This window comes from Plectropomus leopardus, chromosome 21 (genome assembly GCF_008729295.1).
Source record: "Plectropomus leopardus isolate mb chromosome 21, YSFRI_Pleo_2.0, whole genome shotgun sequence".
NCBI classification, from domain to species: Eukaryota; Metazoa; Chordata; class Actinopteri; order Perciformes; family Serranidae; genus Plectropomus; species Plectropomus leopardus.
Window position 1 is genome coordinate 13,403,796 of NC_056483.1, and position 17,736 is coordinate 13,421,531.

The 17,736-nt window shown below is 39.9% G+C and overlaps 1 protein-coding gene across 1 annotated transcript in view; it reads left to right on the forward strand.

The window, feature by feature from the left end:
• The window catches only part of jph1a (junctophilin 1a), a 40,708-nt gene that overhangs the window by 6,194 nt on the left and 16,778 nt on the right, over positions 1-17,736 (forward strand). The gene's annotated exons all lie outside the window — the stretch shown is intronic.

Genomic DNA, 17,736 nt, shown 5'->3' on the forward strand with positions numbered 1-17,736 from the left:
CTGTTTTCCATTTCTTTTCCACTGATCTGACACCTTGCATCTTTGTTTTCTTACCAAACTTGCTCCACATTACATAACCTTATGGATATGATTTGGATTGTGATATCAAAGATAATAATCTTAAACAGAACATGATGCTGTAATATTGTTGTACCAAGCATAGACACAAGGACGTTTTAAAGCTGTTGTTTCAACAGAGGAGCTATTGCTTTTAAATGGATTTTTTTTTTGAAGTTTAAATATTTTAAATTAATTCTTAACACTCTTCTAAATCATCTCATCTCCTGGCTATCAGGTTGCTTTAAGGAGTTCCCAAGTAGCCATAGTTGCAGGATTGCTCATCTCTACTCTCTAAGGGTACCATGATTATTAGTCCAAAATTTCATCATTTCATTTTTTCCATTCAATAATTGTTAAGATATTTCAGTCAGGACCCAAAGGTTGGACCGACCAACAAAGTGACATTCCTGACAAGCAAGCCAAAACATTATATTTTGAGGAGGTGATTTGTACAGGATATCATTATTACATTTATTAGATTTAATGTTGATAATTCAAAAACACACACTCAATATTATAGGAGCAACGAATAAAAGTAATTTGACTTTGAGCTGAACCCGTCCATTCAGCAGTGCAGTAATGGTAGACTATGAATAGCCGGCTTTATTATAATATCCAGACATTCTTTTAAAATATAATAATTCCTCTCCAGCGAGCAGGGGATAGGAAATGCTTTATTCTGCAGATTTCAAGGATATAAGATAAAGATTACATAAGGTGGATTTAACATGCTTAATATTAAAACTCCCGCATACTGTTTGTCCCACAGATAAGACCCGTGATATTATGCGTCTGCATCTATGTCAGCCGAGGCCAGTGAGGCTGCGACAAATCTTCTGGGAATAGAGAAAAATGAATAATGTGTTGAGAGAAAGAGCCATCAGATCTCTGTGCATTACAGGAAACAATTTAGAAAGAAACACATGACCTGATGCATGGCGCTAAAGCATCAACAGTAAAAGCATTCAAGCTGATGCAAAGTGTTTATGGCAGCAAACAAGGTCCCCTGTACTGTAGTGAGTGATCAAATTACTGCCTGGTACGCGCCGCTCCATCATGTGCTGCTGGAAATCTCAAAACAAGCTCTCCCGTTCCCCCTGACTGAAATCTTTTTGAGACTGTATTTGTGTAGCTAGCATGGCAGACTGTGACGGTTGTGTGTAAGCAGGTTATGTAAGTCTCATTATACAGTGCATGGCAAAAAAGATGCACTCGTATCGATCCAGTTCTGGTCACATGACTCTCTGTCTTTGGATGTGGAGCGTACCCAGCGGACCCACGGGGAGGGGGGATGAGAGGAGAGTTGGTGGAAGGGGCAGAGAGGAGGAGGAATGGATTGAAGTGAGCGAGGCTGGGGGATAAATGGTGATTGGATAAGATGGGGGATGTGGTGACTTTGCTGAGAAAGATGTTTCTGAGGAGTCCGGAGTGGACAGAAATGAAAAGAAAGCAGAATTAAAAAAGGGCACAGAGGGGGCACACCCACCCCTCCCCCTGTGGATTACAGTGCAGAAGAGCTATCCCATCAGCCTCTGGAGTGGAGCCGATGACCTCATGCTTGTGATCAGCCAATCGATAGAGAGCTAGTGTGATGAGGTGGAGTGGAGTTCTGTGTCTGTGACCCCCATTCACTGTTGTCAGCCTTATCTATGTAAAATGGACTTCTACACAGACACGCACGCCGTTCGGTGTGCTCTTGTGTGTGTGTCGGAGGCCTGTGAAGTGAGATAAGTGACTGTGCCATTGAACAGTTTACCGTGTCATGATGCTTCTCCCACAAAGCCTTTTTGTTACAGATCAGCAGTTTAGGTATCCTGGTGGCTCAGTGCTGGTGTGCCCGTATATCCACTGTGTAATCCACTGTAATGGCCTTTGTTACACCTAAACTCACTACGCTATCTCATAAAAGCAGAAGTCTTAAAATGAAGTGTGTAGTGTTAAATTGACCTTAAAAAGTTTGTTTAAATTTCTACATAGCTTTTGTCTGTGGTGAAGTTGATTAAGCACGCTGCCTCTACAATGCTAAGAATGATAAAAATGCCAAAACAAACACTGGAAGCCGGTCCATGCACGGAGGCCAAGGGTGTGTGTCCATTTGATAGCACTGTTTGCTCTGCAGGCTCTAGTGAAAGGTTAAGCAACACCTAATATGCAAGTCCTGCGGCTCCAGAGAAGGAAAGATATTTATATGGTGCTTATTTTTTCTTCACAGCAATCAGCAAAAAGTTGAGACTAATGATATTCAAGAGTGTTTAGTGTTTGCCATCATCACGTTTTTGCCTCTGTCAGCGAGGCTGTTTTCGGCCCTGTTTTGCTTGTCCATATGCCACACACATATGAATAGATTTTCATTAATTTTGCAAAATAGGACTGACTGGTTAAAAAATTGTACTGATTTTGTTGGTGACCTGATCAAAGTATAGCTTTTGCATGCCTAAGTGAAGGTTGATAGGTGTGCAGGAGATGACCTTACCAGAAATTGAAGAAGCTTACTGTGGTTAAGCGCGGTCACACACAAGAGAATGTAGGCAAGAGCTGCAATGATTAGTTGATCAATCTGTTAGTCAATGTGAAGAAAATTAATTGACTACTCGTTTGATAATCCATTGATCATTTCAGTCCATTTTCAAGCAAAAATGTCAAACATTAATTGGTTCTATCTTCTTGAATTTGAGAAATCATCTACAGTATTTATCTATCTTTCATTATTATTATTATTATTATTATTATTTTATTATTATTATTATTATATTATTATTATTATAATAATTGTTGTTGTTGTTGTTGTTGTTATAATAATAATAATAATAAATAATAATAATAATAATTAATAATTTAGGAAATTGTGATGAGCATTTTTCTTGTCTGTAAATATTCAACTTTCTTATGTTCCATGCCGGTCTCATGGCTCCCTGCTAGCCAGGCAGCATCTCTTATAAAGGGCAGTTTGTACTTTTCATGTCCAATATCACACAGTATCAGATGGTTAGACACAGCAACAATCAATGTCTCCACCACGCACGGGTAAGGCTCCGAATACGCCAGTCAAAGTTCACCAAAGTTGAACTGCACACAAAGCGAAAGATGCAACTTTGCTCCATTTAATTCCATGGAATGTGAGCTAAGAGACAAATAAAACAATTAATCCACTCACAAAGCAAACAGTCATCAGTGTTTCGTGCATGTGTGACCGTGCTATTATACCTCTAAAAAATTTCTACCTCTAAAACAGTTGAAAGCTGAACTGCTTTCGGCTGGGATGCTGAGTAAAACCTATTTTGTCAATGGCTCAACTCAACATGTGACAACTGTACATATTAGTAGTAAAACATTAAGTGCACATGTTCACGTGTACCCATGTGGTCCCTCTCTGTCACACACACACACACTTCCAATCACTAACAGACGCACAGACTATCTATATGCATTCATCTAATCAGAACTCGACTCTCTACACAGAAACACCTCACACACACGCACACACACACACACACACACACATGCACAAGACAAACACATACAGTGAGGGTGCATGCCATGCGGTGTGTGCTACTCTGCTAGCGTGTCAGCAGTGAGTACTGACTAAATAAGGCAAGGCATCAGTTGGCTTATCAGCACCAGCCAGGAATATATACCCGTCCCACCACTGATATAGCATCCCGCCATCTCACTCGCACTATCATCTCTCCTAAATGTCTGTGTGTGTCCGTGCGTCCCCACATATATGGGAGTACAAGATTTAAAGAGAATGAGAGAAACTGAGAAAACTGTGTGTTTGGATGTGAGAGTTGAGTTAAGGTTGCTATTATTTGGCAAGAGAACAGAGAAAGAGTGTGTGGTGTGTGTGGGGCGTTTGTATCCAGGGGTGTTTGTTTATCACCTGCTGTGTGATGACCTCAGCCACTCACCACCTGCCCTTTTTGGAGAGAGTTATAGATCATCCTGTGTCTCAACATGTGAACAAAATAATCCCAACGCACAGTACATCACGTAAGATTCCATCTTGGCTGCCCTCGATGGGGATGACTTCTTCTGCTGCAAATAGGGGCCCGAGGCACAATTAGGGTCATTTTTTCCTTGTCTGTGCAAGTGTGTGTTTGATCTAGTGCCGGTGCCACCTTTCATTATGAAGTGGCGCCACACACCTTTCAAAAGTATGTCAAGTTTGTCCCTTTTATGAAGTGACAAAATGTACAGTAGCAATGAGGCACGAAGTGTACAGTAACTGTAACTGTGTCCCAGCCGTCTGAATCACGAGTCAGAGTAAAGTAAGCTACCTCATACAGTATATTTATCCCCAGACATGCCTCATATTTATGGTGTGAGGTGACACAACATTTATTGCTGACAGAATCAAATGATCACACACTCACGTGCACACAAGAATTAACCAGCCTCATCTCATCCGTATCAGCACCATTAATGTCCAGCGTAACTGCCAGCTTGTACATACGAAAGAGATATAAATAATGTAGCTGATGCAATGGCGTAAGTACCATGGAGCACTGGAGCAGTTTTCAAATGACCCACAGTGAAATCAAATTACAGTGTGTAATGTAATCTTAATTTGTACCCAACTATATTATCACCATGGGCTCAGTTTAAACATTAGTATTTTTAAACCTGGACCCTGTTTTTTCTCATGTTTTTGTGTGTGTAAGACTAATAGGAGCAACAATTTTTGAAACTAAGTATTGAGGAGCAAACAGGCTGCAACGTAACCACTCGCGGCAATGTGCACCCTTAGTTTATGTCCACTTAAAGTTCTTGTTTTTGCCAATGACAGACTCAAACTGTTATTCTAAATGTCTGACAACTAGGAATAACCCAATCAAGTTTTTCCTGATCCAAGTCATTTGATATTGTTTCCTGATCCAAGTCATTTGATATTGTTGGATGACATTGTTTTTTTTTTTTTGTATCTGCCGATGTTTACTGGTCTCACCAACTCTTTGGAACAAGACTGAAATATATGGAAATGTCTCACAACTGTTGAGTGGATTGCCATGGAATTTATGGCTGCCATGTTGATGTTAGCATTTAGCTTGCATGACTGATTATTCCCCATTTTACGGAGAAAGAGACCATCACTCCGACTAAAGCAGGAAGTCTTTGTGTCTGCTGCTGCTGCTCCTCTTGAGTAGGGTGATCCCAAATACCATGTTCTAGGCTCCAATGACTGCAATGACTCAAAGTTGCGGTGATTGGACAGAATGGCAAGGCCATGCAGAATTCACAGGGACTGCCTGATTTTGCATGAATTATTGCAACCTCAACATGGCAAAATCCTGGAGGGCCTGAATAAAGGCATTCCAAACTCCAGTTTTTGTTGCACTTTTTGTGACATTGCACAGCTCGTTACAATTTTTTATTATCGTGGCCATATTATTATAGACAAAGCCCTTTAAAGCAGAGCATACTAACTAAATATAAGATTTAACATGTTTAAAATGTTTTGTTTGTTTATTTGAAATTACATTTGTCCTCTGCAAAAAAAAAGTATGTCCAATCCCCAACTTAAAAACAGAATACCTATCCATTTAACAAATATTCAAATAAACGCATATTTGGGTCCAGTCCTACTCTTGATACACATTATGATACTATATCCCTGTAAATAAGAAAGACAGAGATATTAAGTTGGACAAAGAAAAAGAATGAAGTCTGTGTGAGAGTAAAAAGCTATTTTTCTCTCCATTCCCTTCCTAATATTTCTCCTCCCTGGTGGGAGACAGTTGGAAGGCGAGAGAAGAGAATTTTGGCAGAAATCAATGCTCGACCTGCAAGTCCAGCAACAGGAATTTACACCAAAAGAGGTTTGATAAGGGAGAGAAAGTGTGAGGAACCTATAGTTAACTGTATGTGTAGATGAACACTAGTATAGGCTACATTTTGTGACTTACACTGTGTGGAAGCTTTGTTCCTGGGGGAGCAGAGGAGAATAGCCTGTGCAAAAGTGAGTGGAGCGCTGGGCTGTGTCAATAGCAGTGGTGATAGGATTGGGTTTCACCAACATGCCTTTGCACTGTGTGGCTGTGGCTTGTAATCTCTCTGAGAATGGCACATATTTCTGCAGCTTCTCAAGAAAGAGTAGGATGAGTCAGGCAGGCAGGCGGGCAGAGGGGGGAGTCATGTGGAGTCCAAGGCTGCTATAAGGAGGTTAACTCATGTAGTGGTTCACCTGCAATCATTAAAAATGTAAAAGTACTCCTTGTACTGGTTTACTCACTCCTCCATTTCCTCTATAATCTTTCCTCGCCTCAGTTTCTGAAGAATTTCCTACAAGCCCGTACTTGCTCCATTATTAAACAGCGCGTGTGATTGTATCTGCTTGTCTGCGTGTTAATTGTGTATGTAAAAGCGGTTAATGAGAGTCAGTGAAGTGAGTTTGACAGACACACTGTGATTTGAGATGTACAGAAATAATGAGCGCAAGAAAATAGTGTTTCTGTTCAGTAAGCTTGATCCCCAGGGATTTCCCTCTGCTTGTGTGTGTTCATGTGTATGTGTTAATTCTCCTGAGAATTCCCCGTGACGTGACAAGATATTAAAAAAAAAAACCTCAAATGTCAATGTGTAATCATGTCTAACTCTATGCACCTGTTCAGGAGATGTTTACATTATTTTACATTGGCACAATATGTCAGTAGTCAAACACGTGTGCAACATGTTAGGATCAATGACTCTGCTGATGAGGTGAATCCAGATAAAAGTCATTGATTTAAAAGTCCATGACAATTATATTATAATGAGTTGGGCTCTGTTAACGGTGCTGCAGTTCGAAATAAGGAAGGCATCCTGTCAATTCAGTTCAGGTTATATGTTCAACCTGCTCCTGAGGCACCAAAATGTGAATGCCTCAAAGTCGCGTCCACAGCATGCGGACTGTCTTTAAGTAGATATACATTGGAGAGGCCCAGCATACTTTCTAGTATTTATTTTATTTTATTTTATTTTAATTTATTTTATGTTTCAGCTTAACTGTTTTGCATTTTGTATTTAAGATGTTTGCTATGTAGATGAGGGCCTAGCAATATATTGATATTATATCGATATTGTGATATGCAACAAGATATTAGAGATGAGCGAGTACATCTTTTACTGTATGTCTTCAACCAACTAAATTCTCTGTATCTGTACTCAGAATAGGTGGGGTAAGAACAGGAAATGGACACAGGAGATTGAATACAGCTACCCAAATAAGGATTTTCCTTCATCAGGAGTACAGATATTAACACAATTTACTTGGATAGTACTGGCACTCTTAGAAAGTACTTTATCTGTAAGGAATATCATAATATATCTTGAACTTAATTTCTTTAACACACTTCTTGTCATTATATCCACGTTACTGATGACTATCTAAAAAATCTCATTGTGTAAATATTTTGTAAAAGCACCAATTGTCAACTCTACGCAATATTACCATTTAGGGATTTGGTATATTGTCTATAACAACATTGGTAATTTTATGTTGAAATATTGTACTTTATTGTGATTTGGGCTGCAAGAGGCAATTAGTCTCATTAGTGATTAATCTGTTGATTATTTTCTCAATTAGTCGTTTGATCTATAAAGTGTCATAAAAATGCCTATTACAATTTTCAACAGTCAACAAGCCAAAGATATTTAGTTGGCATTATTAATTAAACTGGCAAATATACAGATTTAATAGTCTGGAAACTGAAAAATGTGGCTTTTTTTTCCTGGTAATGACTCAAAAGTTATTAATATTGTCACAGATTAATTTTCTGTTGATCGACAATATGTGTAGTTAATAGTTGCGGCACTAATAAAGATCAAGTACAATTACTGGATATTCAGTTTAGATGTGTGTATAGATAAAATGACAAATGTTTTTTAGATGCAGAATTTAAAACAACAAATCAATGTTATTCATCACATTGATGAAAAAGATTTAATACTGCCATAAACAAGCTCACTGATGCCCAATATAGTTGGCAGTGTGCTAAAATATAGATAACTACACAAGTATGACTGGCAAGGCAACGTTTGTAGACACATTTCTATTGTCTCACACTACATATTCTGATATGATCCAACCATTTTTATATAGAGTATATTAATATCCAGTCAACACACTGACTTCCACCTGTAATGTCTTTAAATGCACACATAAAAAATAGTAGCAACAGCAGATTTAGCCATAATAGCTGGCATCTGCTTTTCTAAGGCCCAAAATGAGTCTGTCATTTCCACTTTAGTTGCCTGAAGCAACTCTGCTGTCAATCTGTCTGGGTTTTTTTTTTCTATACCTGCTTCCACAGCCGTGTGTCTCTGACCTCTGGATACTAATGTGCCCTGCTAAATCTGTTCAGCTACTCTGATTGGCTAGCTAGGCTGCTTTCACTCCAGATGTTCACGGATTGGATTATGGAATTATCACTTCTCTTGTTGATTCAGAGTATTGCTTTTCCACACTGAATCCCTTCGTGAAGCATGCAACCCCTCTTGTAAGCACATGCATGCATGTTACTATATGTGTGTTTGTGATGCATTTACTTTAGGATTTACAGAAGTAAACAAGGCTATGTGTGCAATGAGGATATTTCATTTGTTACCTTTTCACAACAATCCACCAGATTATATTCTTGTACTGATGCAGAGCCTGACCCATATATAGTACACAGTTGCAGTCAATGATCGTGAGATATTATTATATAAATCTTTTTCATAATAGTCGACTTTTTATGTCACTATCAGTCACATGTCTTCCATTAAGCTCATGAAAAAGCCATAAAAGATAGATTGTACAAAGATTGCATCACAATTTTTTTCAGCTGGGGGCAGATGTAATCTAATGCTAATGCTCCTTTTGGCTTTGCACTGAAGAGGAAATTGATGGTTGTGTGTGTGCGTGTGTGTGTGTGTGTGTGTATGTGTATGTGTATGTGCACGTTTGTGTGTGTAGACAGTGGGGTGAATGGTGGCAGGAGATTGGAGGAGCAAGCACAGACCATAATTAAAACTATTCCTTAAGCTCAAGTGGTTGCCAGGCAATGTGACCTTTACTCGCACAGGTTCAGCTTCGGATGTTGAGCCTCGTAGTTAAATGAGACACACCATGGAGCGGCTGTGTGTGTGTGTGTGCGGTTTCTCTCCTTGTTTTCAGCAAAGTTGTGAACCTTCTTCAGCGCTTTGCCAAAGCACATCTAAATTGATCACATTTTAAAAGACGTTATTGCATGTTTATGTGCAAGATTATACTCCTACAGTAGGCTGTAGTGTGGGTTTGTTCATTTGCAAATTCATTAATACAGGCCAGATGCCTGGTTGGACAGCTTGCTCAAGTGTCTCTGGTGGTTACCATGGTTACTGCCTCTCCGCCGTCATCATCGTGTCAGCTATTTGTTGATTTTCTTTATGAAGAAGTGGAGTGAAGAGGCGTTGTTGGTTTAACATTGTGTTTATTCATCCTTTAAGGCTTGAACAGCGTGTCTGGTTCCATTTGGAGATTTACAAAAGATTTATGGACTGTTATTATAGATACAACACTATGAAGCCACCTCAGTGTGCCCTTTATTCACACTGATTCCCACTGGGTCTCATTATTGCACGTTCCACTAATGGTCCTTTTCAACTTCTCATGCAGATTTGATGTGTGTGTGTGTGTGTGTGTGTGTGTGTGTGTGTGTGTGTGTGTGTAAATGAGAGTTAACACAATCATTTGCATGAGAGGCAGACATTTTTCTGAGGTGTAGGTCAAAAGCTTTTGCATGTTTGCATGTGTATGTGTTGTAGGTGGGTAATGTTTGCATAGTCATGTGACAACATGTGTTGATTTGCATTAGTGGAGGCCTGTGTGTGTCTTTGGGTGCAGTGTGAGTGCTACTATGAGGCAGTGCAACCCTGGGTCAAGTTGTTTGAATTGTTCACTCTTTGACCCGCTGGGTAACAGCAACTTGTGAGTGTGATTAAACAGACAGATGCTGACAGATGACAGTAACACAGACATGAGATCAGGTCTTAACATTCATCTTGACTTCATAATATTCACATAGGTGATGTTTTTTTCATTATTGTTATTATTATTATTTAATTGTTTTCATTTTTCTAATTTTGTATGTTGAAGCAATTAGTCGGTGTGTCAGTTGGTCAATAAACAGAAAAGTTTAGGTCAAGCAAAAACAACAGATATTCCTCTCTTTGTGTTGTCCTTTTAGAGTTTAGGCTCATTTAGGCTTGTGGTAAAGGTTGTAGGAATGCACCAATCTTATTTATTTTCTCCCAAAACTAAATTTGTTAAGTGCCATGAGGTCAGTGAATCCTGTGGTGCTTAAACTGAGTCAGTGGCATGATTGGCTGATGTGTCAGTATTTATTTTTTAATGTTAAACAGGATGGGTTAAAAGCATTTTTAAGACTATAAAACATTACAGATATTTATACATTTTATAAATAGGCCTGTAAAATCTTGAATATGTTTGAGCTAATATGCTATTCTGTGCTTCTGTTGTAGCCTAAACTGCTTTCTCAAGCGTTATCTCAGATTCAGAGCCTAGTATCATGATCATTCATGTAGGTAGGTCAATAATTTATCCATGATTAGAAAAATTGCCACAAGCTGTTATTATGTCACAAAAAGTGCATGGATTGGACCACGTTCAACCAAACCCCCTCAAGTGTACAAACATGCATTAAACACACCAAACCTGTAAGACTTCAATGCTGATTACTATCAAAGCTACGAGGCCCAAAAATGGTCTTCAGGACAGGCCTTGTGTCAGCTTTGGTTCCTCCACAGCATATAGGCTAGGGAAAACAAAAATTAAAGCAAGAGTAAAATCAAATTCAAGCTCCAAAACATCACAGATACTACATCCCTGTTTTCCTGTAGAGTATGGTTTGGCCACCATGGCTCCCTCCCACTTTGTGTCATTAGCTGTATCAGCTGTGGCCATGTTTCACTAGCAGTGTTGACACAAAGAGCACAGAGCTAAGGTCAGAATCGCTGCCATTGCCCTTCACCAAAACCAGGGGGATCATCTCAGTAAGGGATTCTGTGCCACTCTCTCAACGCGCCAATGAGGACTCACATCAGCAGTCCGAGGAGAGCGTATTAGACCTTCAAACAACAACAGAGCTTGAAACGTGTGCTACTACAGAAACACGTGTACATTCAGTGTTGAATATAATACCAGGGTTCCCACGGTCATGGGAAACCTGGAAGTCATGGAATTTCAAAATCACATTTTACAGGCCTGGAAAATTCATGGAACTAGAGAAAAATCCTTGAAAATTATGTAAAAAATCATGGAAAATGTGTTGTGTGTGATAGATTAAATGACATTAATGTAACATAATGGTGAATTTATTAGCTGATGACATAACGTAGCTAAAATATGCATCGATGTGTGACGTTTTGTTTATGCTACATTTTTGTTAATTTGTGCATCACAGAAGTTTCTTCATTTTCTTCCCGCATTCCATCTCTCCCTTCCTGTAGGCCTAGTAGACAAGTGAAATCATTTTTTAAGCCCTTCTGGCTTTAGCATAGGGGCATACAAGTTTGTATGGCTCTATTTACTGTTTACTTTACCACCCATTTGTTTTGTTTTGGGGATTTCTCTTACATTTTTGGAAGGCATGTTTTTTGGTTAAAAATCAGCAAAATGACACTTTTTTATCACAGCCGGAAACTGTAGAAATTATTACGGATTTTCACATTTGCGATGGTCATTGGACACATCGTGTGGGATGCTGAAATTATGTTTGATCAGACTGTGACGCTTATATGTTTGAATGACACCGGGCAGGTTGCGCAAGAAAAAAGTATCTGTTTGGGGTTCTTTAAAAAGTTAGGGAAATGTTCCATGAAAATGTGAGGGAACCCTGTAATACTGCCATTCAGTATTTTAACAGTAGTTTCTGAGAAGCACCATCCACACAATAAACTCCTGATGCAAAGGCATACATATACACACATACCTGTAACTGCATGATTTTTGGATGAAGGCCAGGTGAAGTCTCAGTTGAGGGTTCAGTGCAGAGCTCCTGAGTAGAGAACACCAGCGGGAGATTAGGTCTGTTTGTAATCCACAGCCAAAAATGTCAGTGGAGTTTAGGGATTTTTTTTTCCTGTTTAATCAAAACGGATTCGACTCATTCTTCTTCCCAGAAATGAAGTCTGTTTGGGGGCTGAATTTCAATGCGTCTCTACCTGCCAGTTCACCCTTTGTATCATGAGTTAACACTAGAATGCTATTTGGGGATATGGATTCTGAATCTTGAAGGTAGGGCTACAAAACAAAAATTGTACCAAATAATTATATCAATAAATACATTGATAGATATTAGCTTTCTTGCAAAAAGATAAGATTGATACCACGTTACTGTGACATCACTCTAAGAACAACAATCAGTTTTGAGTGGATCTGTGAAACCAGCAAACTTGTTTCATTTCTGTCGTTAGAAATGTTCAGCTGTAATGGAAGCATTTTGAGATATGTAGTTAAACATGGTCTTCCAACCTTTCTGATGTTTCTGCTGTGCTTTTTTTAGGTCTATCTTATATTTTCTGCACTTTGCTGCATTGCTAGCATCATTGATAAACCAAGTCTACCGGCACGGAAGCTAAGCAGTGTGCTGCTGTGGACAGGGGCCGCAGCAACAAAAAAAGAATCAATGTCTGTTTAAGTGTGCGCACAATATTTAGAGTATTTTCACCACTTTACTTCACTTTACCTTTTCCTCAGAGCCATTTCATTTTATTTTTTGACACGGGAGGGTTTTACCCAGAAATTATTGTAAACAAACACCAAGTAGTTTTTTAACAATACAATACAATAACAAAATTGTAGACACAACTTTACATTAATAATAATAAAATCAGAAAAACAGAATCATCAGGGTCATCCTTCAGATCCATTAGATTACCAACATCACCTATCTGCTCTTTTATATTTCGTATACAGACATGAAAGAGGTATCAATCACCTTATCAAACTCATATCAAGAAAGCGAATAGGTGAATTTCCATAATCGTTTTATCTTTCCCTTTGAGCCATTTCATACAGTGCTGTGAATTTAGTAAAGATGGTTGTTTTTCTCTGGAGTTTCTTTAGACAAAATCATCCGTGTTTTTCTCTTGTATTCTTCTGCAGTCTGACAGGTCTATTCATTACATGACACAGTTGTATTTTCCCCACTCATTGTCCTATTCCCCTGCACCCTGCCATATGCTTTTGTCCTTGCAAATGTTTTTCATATTGTTGCACCGCTTACATTATTCAAGTGCCTGTTTTTTTTGCTGCTGCAGTGCTCTTTGTATTTGTGTTTGCATATGCCATTGAACAGACCTTGCATGTTTAATGTGTTCCCTATTCAGAGAGAATATTATTCTGTAAGGCTGGTCACAAGACTGGAGGAAATTCAATAAGCCTAATTGATCTTAGATGCTGCTTTTCTATTTTGGAGAAGCATATCTCTACTTTTACTAAAAAAGAGTAACAGAAAGGAGAAAGATGGGGAATGAGCCCAGAGTCCCAGCGTGCCAAACCACCAGGACGTCCTGAGATCTGAAATGCTTTATACACTACATGGCCAAATATTCTCATTAAACAGCACCACAGCTCTCTCTCCAGGATAAAGTTAGCTTATCTCATAATAACAGCCACTCCGTCTCCCATTTAAAGCCTCATTTGCTGCAGCCATTGTCCCCCACCACTGCAGCCCCTGGTAATGTGAGCCCAGACCTCAACCCAGGAATAATTCCTGAATAATTTCAGAGTCGGTTTTAGCTAACCACTAATGATGTTAGTCATGGTTGAGTAATCCTGAATTAGCACCAGCCGGGAATTCAATAGCAGGCCTGCACGGATAGACGAGATATGTGCAGGACAAACTAAGTGCTAATTTGTGCAGACTTTATGTGATGTTCAGTGTTGCTCTTTTGGACCTGGGGACTGTTTGGGTAAGACACAGGGCGGCAATTTCTGTTGATGTGTAATATATCCTTTGCCTTTGGAACAGGAGCAACAAACAGAGCGCGGTCTTGAAATGATATATTAGAGTATTTTTCTTTAAGTCATGGGCAATGAAAGAGATTGATGAGGTTTAAAGGAAGATTGTTGAGTGCTTATGTTTACCATGGGCAAGGTCATCTTCTATCTTATTATATACTGTAACAGTCAGCATTCCAGTTACCAAGCTTGGACTGATGGGGAGGGGGAATGGGTCACTGTGATGGAGAGATGGAAGATGGGGGTGGGCGGGGGGGGGGGGGGGGGGGGGGGGGGGGTTATTGGAAGAAGCAAAAGAGAGGGGGTGGAGAAGAGACGAAAGGGGTGCAGAACTGTGTCAGCATATGTGAGAGAGATTCCTCAAATAGGCCATAGCCTGCGGAGGGATGGACAGAAGCTTCACTCGGGGGAATGTGCTCAAACGACACACACAATCACACACAACAGTCTCAAAATAAAGACACACACATGCTAGATTCTACGGGTACAGTATGAAAACCCTTAAAGAGGATTCACCGTACCACATGGGGTTTCAAATTTAACCCTACAGTAAAATTAGCGGGGCTGAGATGCATAACTCAGCAGTTCTAAATACCCAAGAGTCTTTAGAGGGTCTCTTTCCAGTCCTGTCTGTCTCACCTTTCCATTACCGTACTTTTTTTTCACTTTTCTCTCTTTTTATTTCCCCACCCTCATCCTTTATCTCGAACACACACACACAGACACACATTCCACAGAGAGAAAGCGCCGCACCCGCTGCACCGACTGCCAAACTGACTCAACACTTTTTGCACAATTCATTTGTCACAGTAATGAAACAACCATGGACCTCACCGGGCCTTCATCAATATCATCTCTCAAACAGGGCTTCAGTCCAAAATGTATTGCTTCAAAGTCTTTGCTCCTTTCTACACTTTGTCCAAATTTCTCTTAACTGTTGTATGTGTGTGTTTGTGTGGTATTTGCATTTGTGTCAGCAGGTGTGTTTATGGATTCAAATACCTTGATTTGCTTGGACCTATCCCCACAGCGCTCAACCAGACAGGAGAGCCTGCAGAGCCCCAAACTAGACATGAACAGGTGTTGCTTTATATTCAGAGGCAGATTGACTTTAAGTAGGGAGGTGGCAGACTGTCTGATAAGTTATGGAACTTAAAACTTTTTCAAAGGTCAATCATGAGCTTGCATATTGTTGTTTACCCAGACTTTTTGCCAGGAATGTCTGAAAAATGTGTTTGGCTGTCTTCATGTGTGCTTCTGCACATGGTCAGTGGGCACTTCAAGCCACTAACTGGTTGGGTAATACATATTAAAACTACTCAACATACTTTTGCTTTAACAATGGATCACTATTTGGAATGTGAAAGAGGTCATCGTAGTGACGAACCCACAGAGGAACGGCACCTCATTCTGCACTTTCCTTCATCTATACAAAGCATTTTATCATCTTTCAGTAAGTTAGCGACTCTCTGATAACTAGGCTTGGGCAGTATCTAATATTCCTTCCTGAAATTTCACCAGCTTTACCGGCTCGTAGTGGTGGCAACGCGACCATAGTGTATTTCGCATTAGCCCTAGCATTAGCTTTTTACCTCTGGCAATTGCATTTAGGCTGCGAAAGTCCTGAAAGTGGTGTTCATTTGTTACAATTATCTTGCTGAATAAATGTTTGTTTACCACAGAGCTTATTTTCAGCAATGATCCAAAGTCCAATGGAAAAATTCCATAGGCTTTTTGATGAGGGAACCAGGGTGACGTTAGCTTCCAGGTTGATCTACAGAAAAACGTTATTCTTGGGGCACTCTATAGTGGAGCACTTAGCAGCTTAAGAGCTGAATGGTGAATACTGGCAACGTAGGTTAGATTTAAGAAAAGAAGCATGGTTGGACATCTTTTGGTTTAGACAATGAAAGTAATGCAGGTTGGGTTTTGTGACTCATCCACCACCCCAACCTACTGTCAACTTTCAGTCTACATATTACTTCCTTCTTAACTGCCGTCAGGGCATTGGTCACGTGAATATATTATGCAAATTACATAGGTTATGAAAAAATTGTGGTGCATTATTTTTCGTATGTGGACATACAAGCAGTGCATGAGAACAGCCTGATAACAGACTGTGATATGCTGCCCACAAGTGGATTTAAAATAAAAAATTGCAGGTTTAACATGCATTGTGGAAGGTGCTGGTGACCCTCGCTAGTTTTAAAAGTATCCATACTGTAAGATGAAATTTTCCAATGCCTGGAAGAAAACCAACCAGCCCTTTCGTCTCTGCGCTCCACATGCCGTTGTTTTCTCGCCTTTCATTTCACTCTTGTTCCACTGCTCTATCACACCTCTACTCCCATCATTCTCTGCCTGTCACCTCCCACCACCAGACATCCTGTCTGCGAACAGTCCGCATTGCTTCCTGTGTCTGCCCGTGACTTTGTGCCCACTCTACCTAAAGGGAGTTGTTAAGATCCTTAGGATATGTCATGCACACACTGTATGCATTCATGACGCATTCAAACCTCCTTTTATTTGTCTGCACATTTCACACATTTCAGAAATAGAAGCATGTATGTCCTTGTGGTTGCGTGTGTAGCAAAGTGGATGTCTGCGGTGTACATGTCAGCGGTGTGATGTAACTGGAATGCTTTAATGTCAGTTTCTAACAGGAAAGTGCTCTTAAGTAAGATGTGAAGCTGCTTTTAACCACAATGCTGAAATCCCTATGTGTTTGTAATAACTCCTGGCAAGAAGCAAAGGATTTTTTGATATAATTTCTTCAATCTTATTTTTATCTGCAGCTGGTCAGTGTTTTCCAGAGGCTTCCTGTAAACAGTGTGTCTTTTGTCTGTGATGTAGGGATGTATTTCTGGAGAGGAAATGGTCCGTCTCTCCCGCCAGCATATGGTTCCTCATGCATTTTAATGTCTTACTGTCCCTGCTTGTCAAAAAAACAGGACAGCCCAGAGTCCAAGGACAGAAAAGTAGTCTGAAATAGAGACATCTGTCCGTTGGGGTCATTCTGACAGAAAGACTGAGGGAGGCGAGGGGATGAGTAAGGATGAGGGGACGCGCCGTCAATAGACAGATGAAGAAGAATCGAAAAAAACAAGAGCATTGATTGAAAGAGAGAGGGGATGGTGAAAGAAAGAGGGAGAGAAGATGGATGAGTGGGGTTAAGCAGGGCACAAGGCACAGCTGTCAATACTTACAGTGATACTTGGACAGCCCATGTTGCACTGTCATGTATTGTGTAAGAGTTCAACTCACTGTTCATACAGTAAGTGGCAAATCCATTGGCTCAAACCGATGCATGTCATATTGTTACATAATTAGGTCTTTTTTGAAGGTATCCTGGTGGTTGTAACATCCTACCTCTCCAGTGCATATGTCCTCCCACACTTACGGCTCTGTGTTTGCATGTGCAAAAGCATGTTTACATGTACAGTATCTTTCAGTGGAGTTTTCAAGGGATTTGTTAAGCAGGTCAACCCCGGGACTCTATCTGTCTCACCATGGTACGCTCCCGTAATACCTCTCAGTGCTAATGCTAAGCTCACATTGATCCCAGAATGTATTACTCTTCTGCCTTTTGGTGTTTTTAGGCATAGTAGATGTTGATGCAGGCTTTCTCATCTGACATTATGTCACTTTTTCTTTTGCTAACTGTAGATCAGCATTATAAGAGTAGGGTTAAAAAT